Raw genomic sequence first — 15,945 nt, 5'->3', positions numbered from 1 at the left:
GATGTTTCAATTATGACCGATGATGGTCATATCTTAGTTGGGGGGAGGTGTTGCATTTGATAGAAAATGTATTATATTTTATATCAATGATGTCATGTCATCATTGTTATTAAAATTTCATGTCAACCCATACATCTCACAATTATTACCACCCTAATCCATGACAATCTGTAACCCCCACTTATCCACACACACTGGAACTTGAATCATGCACGTCGACATTAACTTCGTGAATAGGGAAATACATTTAATTATCTAGGTCCTCTTTGACATAATGATTGGGTAGTCAATTTATCTTTGTTTATCTATAAACATAATTTTATTTTTTTAAGGAATAATTATGAAAAGATGATTTCATCATGGCAACTTTCAACTTTCCTAATTTGTCAAGTCCCTGATTTTGTAAAATTTATGATGATGACCACAAAATTGTACTTAAATATTTCCATCACTATCTAATGAATTATTCCTCAAACCCCAATCTTAACAAAAATATATTTATCAACATAAATTTGAAGGTTATTAGTATTTGAGAAGCAAAATTACCCGAGTTGAAAATAGTTACTACAAAATGTTTTACGTCATCCCTAGCTCTTAAGGAGCTGGCTTGCCACCCCGTCTATTAAGTGATCTTTTGTTGATTAACAATAACCATAGTTAAATTTTAAACATAAATAGTCAATTGGAGGATAGGAGTTCTCATCACGAGCCGACCTACCATGATCATAGGTCCTAATAGAGTGACATTACCACTACTGGTCACCAAGCTGGGGTAATGGCCTTCGGTCATAAAACTAAACGACAAGAGGTCTCATCACGAGCCGACTTGTTCATTTTTGTTAGTTCCCGTGAATGGCATTGTTATTAACTAGTTACCAAGTCAGAACAATGATCTTCAGTAGACATCTAAGTAAATTAAAATGCTTTTGTAACTATGTACTTATTTCTAATAGATGGGACATTGGCATCTCAATGGGTTAAAAAGGCATCCCTATCGAGGCTATGGATGCCTGTTGGCAGCAGTGGCCATGCCTATGGTATAGAAGTTAATTCAATACTATGATCTACTTGGTTACCTTGTTTTCTCAAAACTAACTGTCGATAAAGCCACTGTTGCATATATAAGGTTTGCTGGAACTCATGGTTCACGGGGTAATATTTAATCAGTTCTTAGATAATGGTGGTTATGGTTTATATCTATTATTGAGTTGTAAATATTTACTTTACATGTTAGGGATGAAACTTTTAGGATATTTCATATTTGACATTTTATATCATTTAATCTATCATTCCTTTTTTCTACAAGTTTCATATCTTTAACCAAATATAGTTGCTTTACCCAATCAATCTCTATTTAATCCTAGGTTAGCAACACTACTATTATTTTGGGGAAGGATGAAGAGGCCTAATTTTGATTTTGAATCCTGATAAATTACTGGTTGAGGATACTCATGAGATGTGCTATAGAAATCTTGATGATAGGGAAACTAATTAGTTTGGGGAAGGAAATCCTGCTACACTTTTTGATTACTTTCTTTGAGCTTGCATGGGTTCCACCTTCCGCATCACTTACACAAGCTCAACCTACATTAGCTTCAACAAATGTTAATCCATAGATGTCATTCCACGTTATTTTTTGAAAGTAACAATTGAGGTGAAATAACATGAGTGTTTGATTTATTAAAAGTTTAGGAGAATGTCATAAAAAAAAAAAAACCACTCAACATTATTCACTCATATTTTTCAAACCATTATTTCCCCTACTTTATACAGAGGCATTGGGTTGCATGTGGGCATGCAACATATTCATTTTGGGGGAATGTTGGGCTCTTAATTTGTCATTATTATTACCACTTCTTAACATTCATTTAATCTATTTCCACTATTCTTTTATCACATTACTTACCATAGTTTATTATATAATTCCATTTCATAATCATTTATGATCTTGTGAATAAATAATATTTGATCTCATTTATTTTTAATAATTAATGATTATTATGTATAATTTTGGTTTATTCATTCATTATAACCTCACTCATGATTTTAGCCTCCAAGATCTCTTCCAGATTGCAGATTTGGTCTTCAACAGATAATTAGATATTCCAACTCAGGAATTTGGTGGCATAAGAAGCAATAGTTTTGCATTGGATGTTTTGGGAAAATGAAAGTGAATCTAGAAAATCTGAGAAAAGGGTTTTGTTGATAATGGACCAATCTAGTTTCCTATTGAGAAGTTTTCAGAAATTCGATTTGTATTGGGAGAAAATCAAGGTTCTTCGAAGGACATATTTGCAGATTTGTTGTTGCAGCCATTTTCTAGAATTGCCAAATTGTAATAACCAAATTCAAATTGTTCTAGCTAAATCATGATGGACAGATCTCTCAGATCTCATCTTGAATATTGAGATCAGTTTGTTGCAAGTTTCCTTTGGATGTTTGTATATTTAAAAGACACAATTCAGAGAGAGGGGAGCTAGTTGATGTAAGAATTGAGCCTTGTAACAGTGGAACTCTTGTTAATGAAATTTCCAGCCTTCTGATATTTTTCTCAATATGTGAGTTAAGCATAGCCCTGACCAGGGAGTTGGGCCCACTCTTTTGATTAGGTGTTATGCATGTGTCCTTTTTATGTATATTGTTTTACTTGTTGTATTTTCTTTATTGTTGTTACAAATTTCCATAGATTGTTGTGAATGCTTTTCTTTCTGCAATTTAATTTCCATTATTGTTACAACGATGCTTTAATTTCTTAGTCATGAACCCTTAGTCAATGTAATATTGTAACCTTGCTCCCACATATTCCTTGCGTGTTACCTTGAAAAGTGTATGCACCCGGATCGACATATTAATGTGGTAAAGGGTTGAATTACAACATTCACCCTCGGACACCAATAGCAGGGTTCCCATGCATGGGTATTCAGAAGCATGGATGTTTTTGTGTGCGCACATGGAATCCCATCTATCGGGACACTCTACGAGGAAAAGACAAAGGAACAAGTCTGATTGGAGATTTACTTGTACTTTTATGAGTTGATGCACATAGCCACCAGTGCAGACTTGGTGATCAATGCAGACACCATGCATCAGTATGTCGTTGGTCCGAACGCACTCAAGACAATGATGTGAATGTTATTAGACAAGCTAGATAGAGGAGCGAGAGTGGTGTACCAGATACAATAGAGGCAATAGTTGGTTTCCAGAAAGATGTCACGATAGAGTACATGGAAACCATGCAGACTACCCAGCTTGGCATCAGTTCACCACCGTCGAACATCATGAGGATGTTGAAGAGCTGGTCTTACCACAGTTTTCCAAGTCATAGTGATGTTTTGCATGGCTTTCTAAAGCCTATTTTGTCTCACATTGTTACATGTGTAGATTGTATGTAACGTCTTGTCAAGTGGAAGTTCAAGTGTCAATAGTTGAATGTAACAGTTATAGAGTAGTTGAAGAGTCATGAGGATAGATGAACAATCACAAAGGGGAATGTAAACCATCACCCCACCCTTTTCTATATATATATTCCCTCATAACTCATTGTAAAGGCTTTTGGTCAGCTAAGCTTCTGATGGAGTATCTTAAAGAAAGCTTGGAGAGTATTGTAACGAGCCTTGGCTTCTCCACTGTGTAGATCTAGCATATCTCTTTGGAGTGTTGTTGGGAAAAGTATCCAATACGGAATGACCCTATCCCACTCTAAGGGTGATAGTACCTCAGCAACAATCAAAGCAAAGCTATTTGAGATTACTTCTTTATGATATGTAAGAGAGGGGAGAAAGAGATCCACTAACCGATGTCTTCCGCTAATGATTGATCCAATCTGCTCTCTTTGCTGCTTGCTCCCAGCTCCTTGCTCTTTCACTGACCCAGCTACACCAAGATCCTGCAAAATGGCAAGAGAGGGAAACTACAAGAAGCATACATTCATAATTGATTCAAGGATTAGAATAAATCAAATACACAAGTATAGCAATACACCATTGAGACACATGCATATAGAAGAACCTCAAATGCTTTATTAATGGAAGAAGTAAAGTTCAGGAAGTGATACAACCATAAAAGGCCCAATCCAGCATCACCTCCCAGCAGAAAGAAATCTCCTCTTCACCTCCTTCAAAGCAAATCACCCAATAGTTCTATACTCAAACCAATATCACTTCCTTACATTCACAAGATTCCAGCCTCCCTAGACCTCATGAGAGAGCTCTATATATAGGAGTTTTGGAGAAAGGATGAGTCAGCTTGTAGCTGGCATGAAGCTGACTAGTGTCCTCTCCCACTTCAGTTATTCTTCAGTTCTTGAGTCCACTTGGAGGTTCTTGCTTCCACTTGGAGATCTAGACCCTCTTACCCATCACCAGTCGAATTCTTTGATCCAAGTGTCATTTTGGAAGCTTCCTGAGCATTGACACCTTGAGGAATGACTGTGCCACATGTCCCAACTCGTCCAACGCAGGTAGCCTTCTTTGCAGTTGACATTCAGCGCAGGTAGACATTGGAGCTCTTGACATTCAGCGCAGATGCTCAGTGGAGCAGTTGACATGATCCAGAATTAGCTTGTTTTTGAGTGTTTTCAGGTGGAGAACTGATATTTAGTGTTGTGGTTTGCTGACCTTGTTCCTCTAGGGGTAGGAACAACATGTTTAGGGACTTTGGATCCCTTAGATTATTGACATTTCATGCTTCATGCTGTAAGGCACAAAAATGTCTATAACAGTTTCCCCTAAAGTATGAGGTCGTTTATCGGGTGAAATGCTTTATCAGGAGGATCCGAAGTTCATTCAATCGCTGAGAGGTGACCTGTAATAAAATACAATACAATACATTATTTTTCATTCTGCTTTCATGATCTAGCTGAGGCGGGCATTCCCATGCTCAGCTTTATAAATTCATTTTGGTACATATAACAGACGATCGTCTGATAGTAGACTGATAATTCTCTGCTGAAATTATCATCCTTTGAGTAGGATGATCATCTGCTGTAATGATGTACATATCAAATGTCTTTATATTTCCCGAATATATATCGCAGCCCGGATGGATGAAACTAGATCCGGGGTCTTCAAACTCGTTCGATCTTCACTCTAAGTACAAGTCGATCCATGTGAGAATTGCGCTGAAGTCGAACATGGAAAGACATCACTTGATTACCGGTCAATGATGTAAACCGTTAACAAGCGCGAGAGGAATCACCGATAATGATAATGACCCTCAAGGCACTGCAGTACAATTCACGTGGTGTGAATAAAGGACTTGGCGTCGAACACCACACAAAATCTTCTGGTCGAAGGTCATTGATGTATACCTGTCGCCGGAAGTGAGAAACTTGCCATTGAGGCATGCAAGCTTCAAAGTACTGAGGGGGGTGTTCCTAGATCAACTTCTTGGATAATGAGCTGAAGTCGACAAGAAGCGATCCGTCAAAGGAGGGCCTTAATGAATCCCACATCAGTGACACGGAACGGAGCTAATGATTTTAGTGGAGGTGAAAACAATCTGTGAAATATGATTCAGGGTGGCGATCATGGGTGGATGAAGGATAATGTATGGCAGTGGATGGGACACAGTTGACTCTTTCTGAACAACATCTCTTGAACATATAACGACACTGATGTGATGGATCGGTAGCATTACCCCAAATGTGGATGGTTTGGCGAGACCATGGTGATGAGACCGGTGAATGAAACAACCTAACCCGATGTGATACAGAGGAAAAGTGTCATGTTCAAGAGCGACTTGCTACCATTAAAGCTTTGAGGTTCTCCCAATTTTTCCCCAGTCATTTCTGACCAGTACCTCTTTATTTTTGTCAAGCTTGATGAGGATAACATATGCTTGTTCTATAACCTGCCCTTCGGGCAAGCCCATCGCTATGTTTTAACGAGCTTAGCGATAGGGAAACTCGTTCTCTTCTAAAGACAAGTTTGTCGCTATTTAATCATTTTAACGAGTCTAACGACAAGGAAAACTCGGTCCTTTTCATTTTTAGAGAGTCTGAAAAGGTACATAAAGTCAACTCCAAAATTCCTTTTTCGTCATCTAATCCCTTAAGTCCGAAAAAGTATAAAACAATACAAAAGTGATGATTTTTCGATAACTTTAACGAGCCGAATAAAACAAGCGCTCGACCTTTTTGTGCAATAATCCCTCAGGTCCAAAAAGATTAAAATCTAGAGGAGGGATAGCTCTTCCGGTCATTTTAACGAGCTGGAAGGCCAAAACTCGGCAAACTTTTCATATTTTACGAGTCAGATGAAAAGAGCTCAAAGAAGACTCGTCTTTTGAAGAACGAGTGATAAACAGGGATAACAGCAGATTCCAGGTACAGGTTGGAATTTTCCAATCACGGCAGTGTCACAAGGATGGCTAGGTGAAATCACTCTTCGCAGCTGTTCCTCAAAATAGGTAAACAATCATATGGAGGTGAACGATCGGCCAAATGGAATGGAGGTGGCAGGTGCGAACACGACCAAGGCTTTTTATGGCTAATAAATTTACGATCACAGTGGTTATTTACCGGGATAGGTTCATTTTTTAATGAGCTTGAACTCTGGAGGAAACTCTTGCTCACAATCGCTTTTCTATTTTTTAACGAGCATAAATTCCGCGGTAAAACTGCTCGATCTTGCGTTTATTTTTTAACGAGCATGAACTTTATGCTAAAACTGCTCGAATCTCGCTTTTCTATTTTTTAACGAGCATAAATTCCGCGGTAAAACTGCTCGATTATACCAGTCATAAGATAAGAATGTCTCCTGTAAGATCCCATTTTTTATAGAGCTCGCGCCTTACCAAATCTATGCTCACTCATCCTTTCTTTATGCAAGTTCGGAAACGGCTAATCCCAAAAATAGATAAATAACCGCTCTTAGCTTGCACTCCAAAAGGTTTGCATGCCCCCAGGTATAAAGTACAATTTCAAGGCTACCCCTACTTATCCGTTAAAACATTTGTTTTAAAGGGTGAGGCTTGCCTCTTTCTGGTTACCCAAAGATTGTTTTGTTAACTTCTTCAAACGAAAACATTTCCTCAGCACTGTCTACCGAAGTAGACAATGGTGAATGACCTTTGTCAAACAAGTAACCTTGACAAAAGAATCCTATTCTAGAACAACCCCTCTTCCATCCACGGACGGGGTACGGACTAGTCATATTCTCTCGCGGAAATTCTACCTTATACCCAGGGTTTCCTCTGCCCGAAGCAGACCAGGATGCATGCCCCCTGGGTTCCAGTCCCATCTTTTCGAATCACTCGCACTCATCGGGAAGGAGGATTGGGGGTGGAGACATTTCTTGATTGAATAGACCATTCAGGGTTGGTATATGACTATTTGCGATGCGTGATCCCGGAAATGAAAGTTGGTCTACGAGCTTGACCATTCTTCCTTCGTGTGGAAAACACATTACTCTAAAGAGTGAGGAGACTATAGCTCCCATGCAATATATATAGTCTCGTCCAAGGAGTAGGCTATAATCCAAGGGTCCTTGAACGACCATCACGTTCATTTGAACGGTCTTCCCTTTCAATGTAACAGGTACATTGGGGAGGATCCATAATGGTCGACTGGTTCCTTTATCAAAACCCGAGAGATTTCTTATCTCAGGTAAAAGCACCGGGGAACCCAGTGCTTTCCAAGAAACAGAGGAAAGGATACTCACAGATGCCCCTTCATCAATGATAGTGCCAGCCATTACCATTCTATAAATTTGGACTATGATTCTGAATGGTACACTGGCTGGCAACCGGGGTCTGCCTAGTTGATTCCAATCAAAGGATACAACCAGGTTGCTTGGTGGTGGGACCGAATACACGGCCGGATATGACCCTGACAATGTTCCTTCCTGCGATAAAGGAATGGGCGCATTGCCCTGACGCTCATCAGAGTCTGTGTTGATGAAAAGAATTTGGATGGTGTCATCCTTATTCTCTTCAGTGAGGGTGTCATTTGAAGATGAATCTTCAGTGACAGTGTCATTTGAGGATGAAACCTCTGAAGGAAGAACCGGGTCAACTGCCGTTTCGACCTTTGGACTTTCGTCCGGTCTGGATTCAGTAGGTTCATTCTAAATGACTGACGCTTCAGCTGACCACTTGAGTGGGCCGGCTGTATTTTCAACCAACGAAGGACTTGGCACGAGTTTTTTGTATCCAGGAGGAAGTCTCAACGGTGACACCAGACGATCTTCCAAAACTCTCTTCACTTCGTCTAAGAAGGGACAACGGTGGATGGCGTGATCGCCTTCACACAGTCTGCAGGGGGATCTTGCTCCCCCTCTTTGTCTTGAACCTTCACTTTCGTTGGTTGATGGTAAGCATTCAACATGACTATCAGAGGTTGATGCTCCCGAATTGTGCAAACGAGGGGACCAGTCCCTTAGTATCCGGGGAATACAGGGACAATCTCTATGGAAGTGGTCTCCTCTACATATGACACATGGCGATTTAGGCCCGGTCTGTGCTGTGTGTGGATTTTTGTCAGATGTCTTTTGCTTGCCCCCAGTCGCCTTAGGCTCCTTCTTCTTCTTCTCTTTCTTCTTCTTCTCCTTCTTCTCCATGGGAGCTTGGCTTTTGCCGGCTCTACCTTGCGAAGATGAAGGATTGGAGGAAGAGTTATAGGAAGTAGAAGGCTGGTGGGCAGCTCTAGACTCATCTAAATGTTGACTTGACTGTTCAGGAACCATGGTGTTCTGAACTACATTGGTTGAGAATAGCCAAATTGGCAGGCCAATTGTCAATCCTGGAAGCGACAATGTGGCCATGTGGGGCGCACCAACTTCTCCCCAAGAGGAGAAAGGACTAGGATTTCCATCATGTGGAATTCCTTGGTTGGGGCGTTCCATTTTCTCAACCTACAGATCAACGCAGGAATAGGAGGTGATTATGTTCCGTTTAAAATAAATTTTATAACGACGCTTTAGACACAACTTGCTTTTCCACTTTTTAAGAGTCGAGAAAAAGCTAAAGATGACTCTAGTCTCCTTCGATGTTTTAACGAGCCCGAAGTGACAAATGCTCAGATGGACTTTTTCAGTTATAGAGTTTGAAAAAGGCCAAAAGAAACTGCTCTGGAGTTCTAGGCATAGGGTGTGCCAAACTTTTCGCAAAACCATAGAATATGTTTTACGGTACGAATGGTCGATCTTCGTGAATGCTGTGTTCACTGCATTGCGATCAGTAGGGCGGCCGACACGGCTTCCTATGGATAAAGGCTTTGTTCCAATAGGGGTCTCCCAATATATACGCGACGGTACGTGGGAGCACAAGTCCGTATTGATACTTATCACTTCACCGTGGAGGAATCACCCAACCACTCAACGCTAAGATATCACGTTTAACGACGCCGGAACACGTCTCTAGCTTAGACCTCTATGTGTTTGCGTTATGTTTCAATGCGTTGTTATGTAAATTCAATTTATTTTAAGGATGATCTTGTTTAGCAGTTTGCCTTTATGGATCACCAAGAGATGTATGGTAACACTCCTAAATGCAGTCTAAGATGATAAGCAAGCTTTTCAATCTTTCAACTTTGAAAATCTTAACTACTGAGGGAAAAGAAAGACATCATCTTTTCACACAGATCATAGAGCACACACTAATGCACTTTTTCCTAAATCAACATGCAAACTGTCAAAATGCACATGCACAATGCAGGTATTTCTTTTCTCTTTCTTAATGTTGATGTAATACAAAAAGAAAGCCGTTGTATAATTTTGAATTCAATTTCAAGTGAAAGCAAACAAGCTTGTCCAAAATCAAAAGACACCTTAAGATTTACTTGTTTCGACACTAGAAATATATGAATTCAAACCATATGACGAAAGCAAAAGCTCAATCAGCTATGAAAAGCAAACAAACTAACTCTTAAGATCAAAATGACACTTATCACAGGTCTAGATCTAAGAGGCCACAACAAGACTAGTTCACTTTCGTTATGGGAAACTGCAAATGATATAAGAAATACATAAAGAACAAATACAGTTTCTTTATACAACCGAGGTGGAATAGTGGCAAGGAAAGTTGGTTTCAGATAGGTACATTGACTGATAACAGGCTGCAAAACAAGGGTGAAAACAGGGCAATAAACAGGAGGGAACCCCAGTAGCACTAGGAAAAACTGGTTCAGCGCAGGTAGTACACTGGCAGTTTGACCTTCAGCGCAGGTAGCCCCTTCGGGAACTGCACTGAAATGCAGACTGCCTTTACAGTGCCTGCAATGAAGAGATAAACTTTCATTTTTCTCAGTTTCCGGGTCACAGATTGCTCAAAAATTCACAGTTTTTGGCCAAATCAGAAGCTATCAATCAAGTACACACTAAGGGATGAAAAGGAGGATGAAAAGCTATCACTAAGAGCTATTCAGAGTCCTTGTGGATCAGCTCTTCAAATCATAAAAATGCGCAGAAACTGAGCTAGAGTAGCTGCCCTCTACTTTGCATTTGAAAGATCCAAATGCAGTTCGATTCGGTACTCCCCGTGTTTATGAAACGAATAGCAAAAACACAAACAACCAACAAGATACGATCCCCAGCGGAGTCGCCAATTTGTTGTTGGGAAAAGTATCCAATACGGAATGACCCTATCCCACTCTAAGGGTGATAGTACCTCAGCAACAATCAAAGCAAAGCTATTTGAGATTACTTCTTTATGAGATGTAAGAGAGGGGAGAAAGAGATCCACTAACCGATGTCTTCCGCTAATGATTGATCCAATCTGCTCTCTTTGCTGCTTGCTCCCAGCTCCTTGCTCTTTCACTGACCCAGCTACACCAAGATCCTGCAAAATGGCAAGAGAAGGAAACTACAAGAACCATACATTCATAATTGATTCAAGGATTAGAATAAATCAAATACACAAGTATAGAAATACACCATTGAGACACATGCATATAGAAGAACCTCAAATGCTTTATTAATGGAAGAAGTAAAGTTCAGGAAGTGATACAACCATAAAAGGCCCAATCCAGCATCACCTCCCAGCAGAAAGAAATCTCCTCTTCACCTCCTTCAAAGCAAATCACCCAATAGTTCTATACTCAAACCAACAGCACTTCCTTACATTCACAAGATTCCAGCCTCCCTAGACCTCATGAGAGAGCTCTATATATAGGAGTTTTGGAGAAAGGATGAGTCAGCTTGTAGCTGGCATGAAGCTGACTAGTGTCCTCTCCCACTTCAGTTATTCTTCAGTTCTTGAGTCCACTTGGAGGTTCTTGCTTCCACTTGGAGATCTAGACCCTCTTACTCATCACCAGTCGAATTCTTTGATCCAAGTCTCATTTTGGAAGCTTCCTGGGCATTGACACCTTGAGGAATGACTGTGCCACATGTCCCAACTCGCCCAGCGTAGGTAGCCTTCTTTGCAGTTGACATTCAGCGCAGGTAGACAGTGGAGCTCTTGACATTCAGCGCAGATGCTCAGTGGAGCAGTTGACATGATCCAGAATTAGCTTTTTTTTAGTGTTTTCAGGTGGAGAACTGATATTTAGTGCTGTGGTTTGCTGACCTTGTTCCTCTAGGGGTAGGAACAACATGTTTAGGGACTTTGGATCCCTTAGATTATTGACATTTCATGCTTCATGCTGGAAGGCACAAAAATGTCTATAACATGGAGGAGAAGGAGGGAGTGACTGTAACGTTTCATTGTCGAAACTAGTGGTTGGTCATGGTTGTATTGTATGATTGTTACTTTCACTTCTTAATATAAAAGAGCCATCATGTTTCATGTATATGTTTTTATTGTATTTTAGCTAACTTTTTTACTCTAATGATATATGTATTTGTTTTCTTATGCATTCACGTATGGATTTTTCTGTATAAGTATGTATGAGTTTTACTGAAATGTGTTGTTGGTTTAACCATCACTTTGGATTGCTAGCTTACTTGCCTTCCAGTTTGTGATGCATAGAGATTGAAGAAACAAAATGGTTTAAGAAGAATATGTTGGTTCACCTAGTCGAAGTCGCGTATACAAGTGGGTACACAAAACAAAAAGAACGTATATGTATGCACACAATTTCACAGAAGGAAAAGCACATATGGGATGGAAAAATAATATTAAAGAATATTAGGGGTTCCTCGCATGGTATTGACCCATGGTAATGAGTGCGGAAAAGAATACTGATACCATCAAAAGAGACTAGCAACATAACTATGGTTTTGGTCCGAGGTATTGAAAAAGGATGTAAGTATATAAGAAGGAGAAAATTAGAGGGCTAAGGGTGCAAGGAATGAATATTTGATGAAGAGTTAGATCAAAAGAAAATATGCATGTTATGGGTTTTGATGCTTTTCTCTATTTGAGCTAAGTATGCACTTGAGTGGTTGATGATGGATGATATCCAATGATGGATCCAGATCATGAGACATGAAATGACTTATCATTACGTGGTCTGATAATCGATAGGCTAGATCTGAGTGCTAATGCATGTTTTATCCTTTAGATGTTATAATCTATGTATGTCTAAAGTATGGAATAGATGCGAAGTTATGAATTATTATTTGTAGACTGGTTCACATTGGGGAAGGCGCGTATACACGCTGGTTCGACACTTCTAAGTAGCGTAGAAGTTTTGAAATATTATGTTTGAAGTTATAGATGGTTTTGCTTGTTGATGCAGAGTTCTAGGTTTAGCTCTAAGTTCTAATGATAGTGATCTGACTGGTCATATTGATTCATTGTGATTTGATTTAGTGTTAATATATTTTAGTGATTGGTTGTATTGCAGTGATGCTTGATTTTGAGCTTCAATGTTACTGATTGGTCCAGTATGAAAATTGGATCAAACATGGCCTTCATATTGTGTTGTTGTGTAGCAGGAGTATCCAGTCTGGAAATTTATGAAACGTGGTCCCTGGAGGAAGAGTGAAGGTAATAGACTTTTGTAGGCCGGGGGCTACATACTGGTAAACATATTGGCCAGTAGAAAATCCAGGGAGTTGGAGCTCTCTTCTAGTAGAATATGGAGAATGAGTGAAGTTTGGAGCCTTTTGTAGGCCGATGCTTATGTACTACTATACATATTGGCTAGTACAAGAGATAAGGGGTTGTAGCTCCCTTCTAGTAGAAGATGGAGAATGAGAGAAGGTTTTAACCTTTTGCAGGAGGGTTCCTTTATATTGGTATGAGTCTGCACCAATACAATATTGTAAATAGGTTTTCTTATACTAAAGGAAGTCAGAGACGACATCAGCAGGTGGTCTTTCTCCCACATTGGGTTTCGACCTTAAATATTGGTGTTCATGTTCGTTTCTTATGTGTGATGGTTTATTCTATTTTTTTTTTTTTTTTGTAAGTCAGGAGATTATATTATATAACAAAATATAGTACAAAAAATCCGCGATGGCGGATCGAGAGCAGGAAATAACAGTGAACCATAGCTACACCTCTGCTCAAAGTTTTCTCCAAAACATGACTATGAACAGCATACCTCGCAGGGCAGCTTGACCTTAACTTTTTCCTAACAGCCGACATAAACAACACATAACAAAGTATGGCAAACACATAGATAGACTGGAACAAAGACATGACAAACTGTAACAGAGGCACAGAAAGAGCTAAAGAGAGCCACACCGGGACTGAAATTAGATAGATTTGCCTATCTGGCTGATGGTATCCAGCCCCATCTGCCGCATATGGGTGTTCATTCGGGCTTGCATTGCTTCCAGAGTTTCATTTTCCTCTGCCCCTGTTTTGGCAGGTTGAGAGGCTCCTGGGGTAGCATTAACCGTGTCTCTCAGGATCTGAATAAGGAGGGTGAGCTTCCTATTAACAACTTGAACAGCTTCATGGACTGTGTTAATCCGCCCTTCTAGAGTATTGTTGTAGTTTATAATCTTCCCCTTCTGCTCGTCTGTGACAATTACCTCGGTAACTATATTCTGCTTCTCTTTCTCCACAGTCTCCAGGGCTTTGGCAATCAGCATCTTAGTCCTCCAGCTTTCCGCCTTCGTTCTTACAAACTGCGTAGCCCTCTTCGACGGCGTGCCGGGGTCCCTTAACCAGTCCACCTCCGCGGCAATCTCCTCAACGGTACGCCCGTCCTCCGCTTGCTTTACCTGCGCTTCCAGCTCCTCCACCTTGCGTTTATTCCTTGCGGCCGCCCGGGTCTCATAGCCCTGCCTTGCTTCCAACAGGTCCTGGTTAGCAGCATCATTCCGGCACCCGCTGGCATCCATCCTGGCCACGCTCTTTTTCCTCCAACCAGAAATCCTCTTGCTTTCTAAAGGTGAGTCTGCCCTCTGAAATGAAACAGTAATAAGAGCAGAGGGAAGACCCATGGTTATATAGCCATCGCGGATGTTGATGCAACCGAGTTCGGGCTTGATTTTGCTGCAGATGAGGGTACTGTTGCCGTCAATTCGATGGCGGTTCGCACACGCGGAGCTGAAGCCGAATGACATAAAATGACTGTGGTAGCGCGAGAACCATTAATTAAATTGCCAAGTATGCTGTACCTCCGAAGGATCGTTATGAACACTGATGGATTCGGACAGGCTCTGTTTACCCTTCTTCCGCTTTCCCATACTGTGAGTGCTTGTCTTCCCTGACTGCATTCCCACTACCATAAATGCTACTGATTCCTTGTGATACGGTGGGTTGCCAAATGATCTGCGATAAATTCTCTCGGTATTGTGAAACTTGTGGCACGATCTGTGATGATTGTTGAGATGGCTGGTTTGTCGCCGCCATTTAACCCTTCTTCCGTTGCGTTCCATCATAATTTGAAACTTGTCGTAAGTGCTCGCTAATCCGCCGTAAATTTCCATCCGGTGCCGTATATCTAAGCCATTATCGGCTGTGATGGTTTATTCTATTATTACTACACATGGTTACTGATTAATGGTTAATAAAGTACTGATGAACTGATTAAAGATCAACATATGATGAATTAACTGAATCATAAGTTCACTGGATACACGCTGGTTTCCTTAAGAATAGTTGCATGCACACACGAGTTCCCTTTACTAAAGCAGCATATATATATATATATATATATATATATATATATATATATATATATATATATATATATATATATATATATATATATATATATATATATATATATATATATATATTTGATTATGAAATGAAAAAGTCATTGGCATGTTAATACTCATTCACCCCTCCCTCTCTCAGTATTATTCCCAACAATTGGTATCAAAGGAGGCCCTTTGACAGAAGCATGATTGCTTGAAGGAGATCCGTCGAGAAAATGGGAAAGAAGCAAAATAAGAAAGCACCTCAAAAGAAGAATACATCTCAAAGGAATAGTGACAACAGGGGAGACAATTGGCCATTAGGTGGAAGCAAGTATTCAGATTCATAATCACCTAAGATTGAAGATGAACAAGCAAAATAAGTATCAGTTACAAATTTTTGGTCTTCTGGTTATACTTTTCTCTATTCTTGCAATGGTGAAGACATTGAAAGTGATATTGAAAGAAAATTTAGAGGTAGAAGTTAAAAGGATCACAGATAAAATTAGATATCAACAAGATCTATTTAACAAAAGGCAGTGTGCCTTCAAAGAGGAAGTTACTAGATTAAAAGATCAATTGGAGGAAGGAAACAAAGTAAGGAATAAGTACAAGGAAAAGGAAGATCAATGTCAAAAGTTGCAGGGTGAAGTGACATCATTAAGAAATGAAGTAAATGAAAAGAATACAACAATAAAGACACTTAAATATAGATCCAGTTACTATGAAAGTCTTGAAGCTGAGATTGTCTCTCTAAAAGAAGATCTTGAAAATTCAATTAAGCAGAATGAAGAACTACCTAAAGCAGATGAAGAACAAGAAAATAAGATTCTCAAATTAAGACAACAAGTGGAAGAGGGAAGAAAGGCTGAAGAACTAATGAAGAAGAAATATCTGTGAAAGGAAGAGCAATATCAGGTTGAGGTAATACCTTGAATGGTAAATTAGAAGAAAATGATAAACT

Source organism: Pinus tabuliformis, chromosome Q (genome assembly GCF_031772625.1).
Source record: "Pinus tabuliformis cultivar Carrire ecotype Pingquan chromosome Q, CPIR1, whole genome shotgun sequence".
In the NCBI taxonomy this organism is placed as follows: Eukaryota; Viridiplantae; Streptophyta; class Pinopsida; order Pinales; family Pinaceae; genus Pinus; species Pinus tabuliformis.
This window is presented reverse-complemented; position numbering follows the sequence as displayed.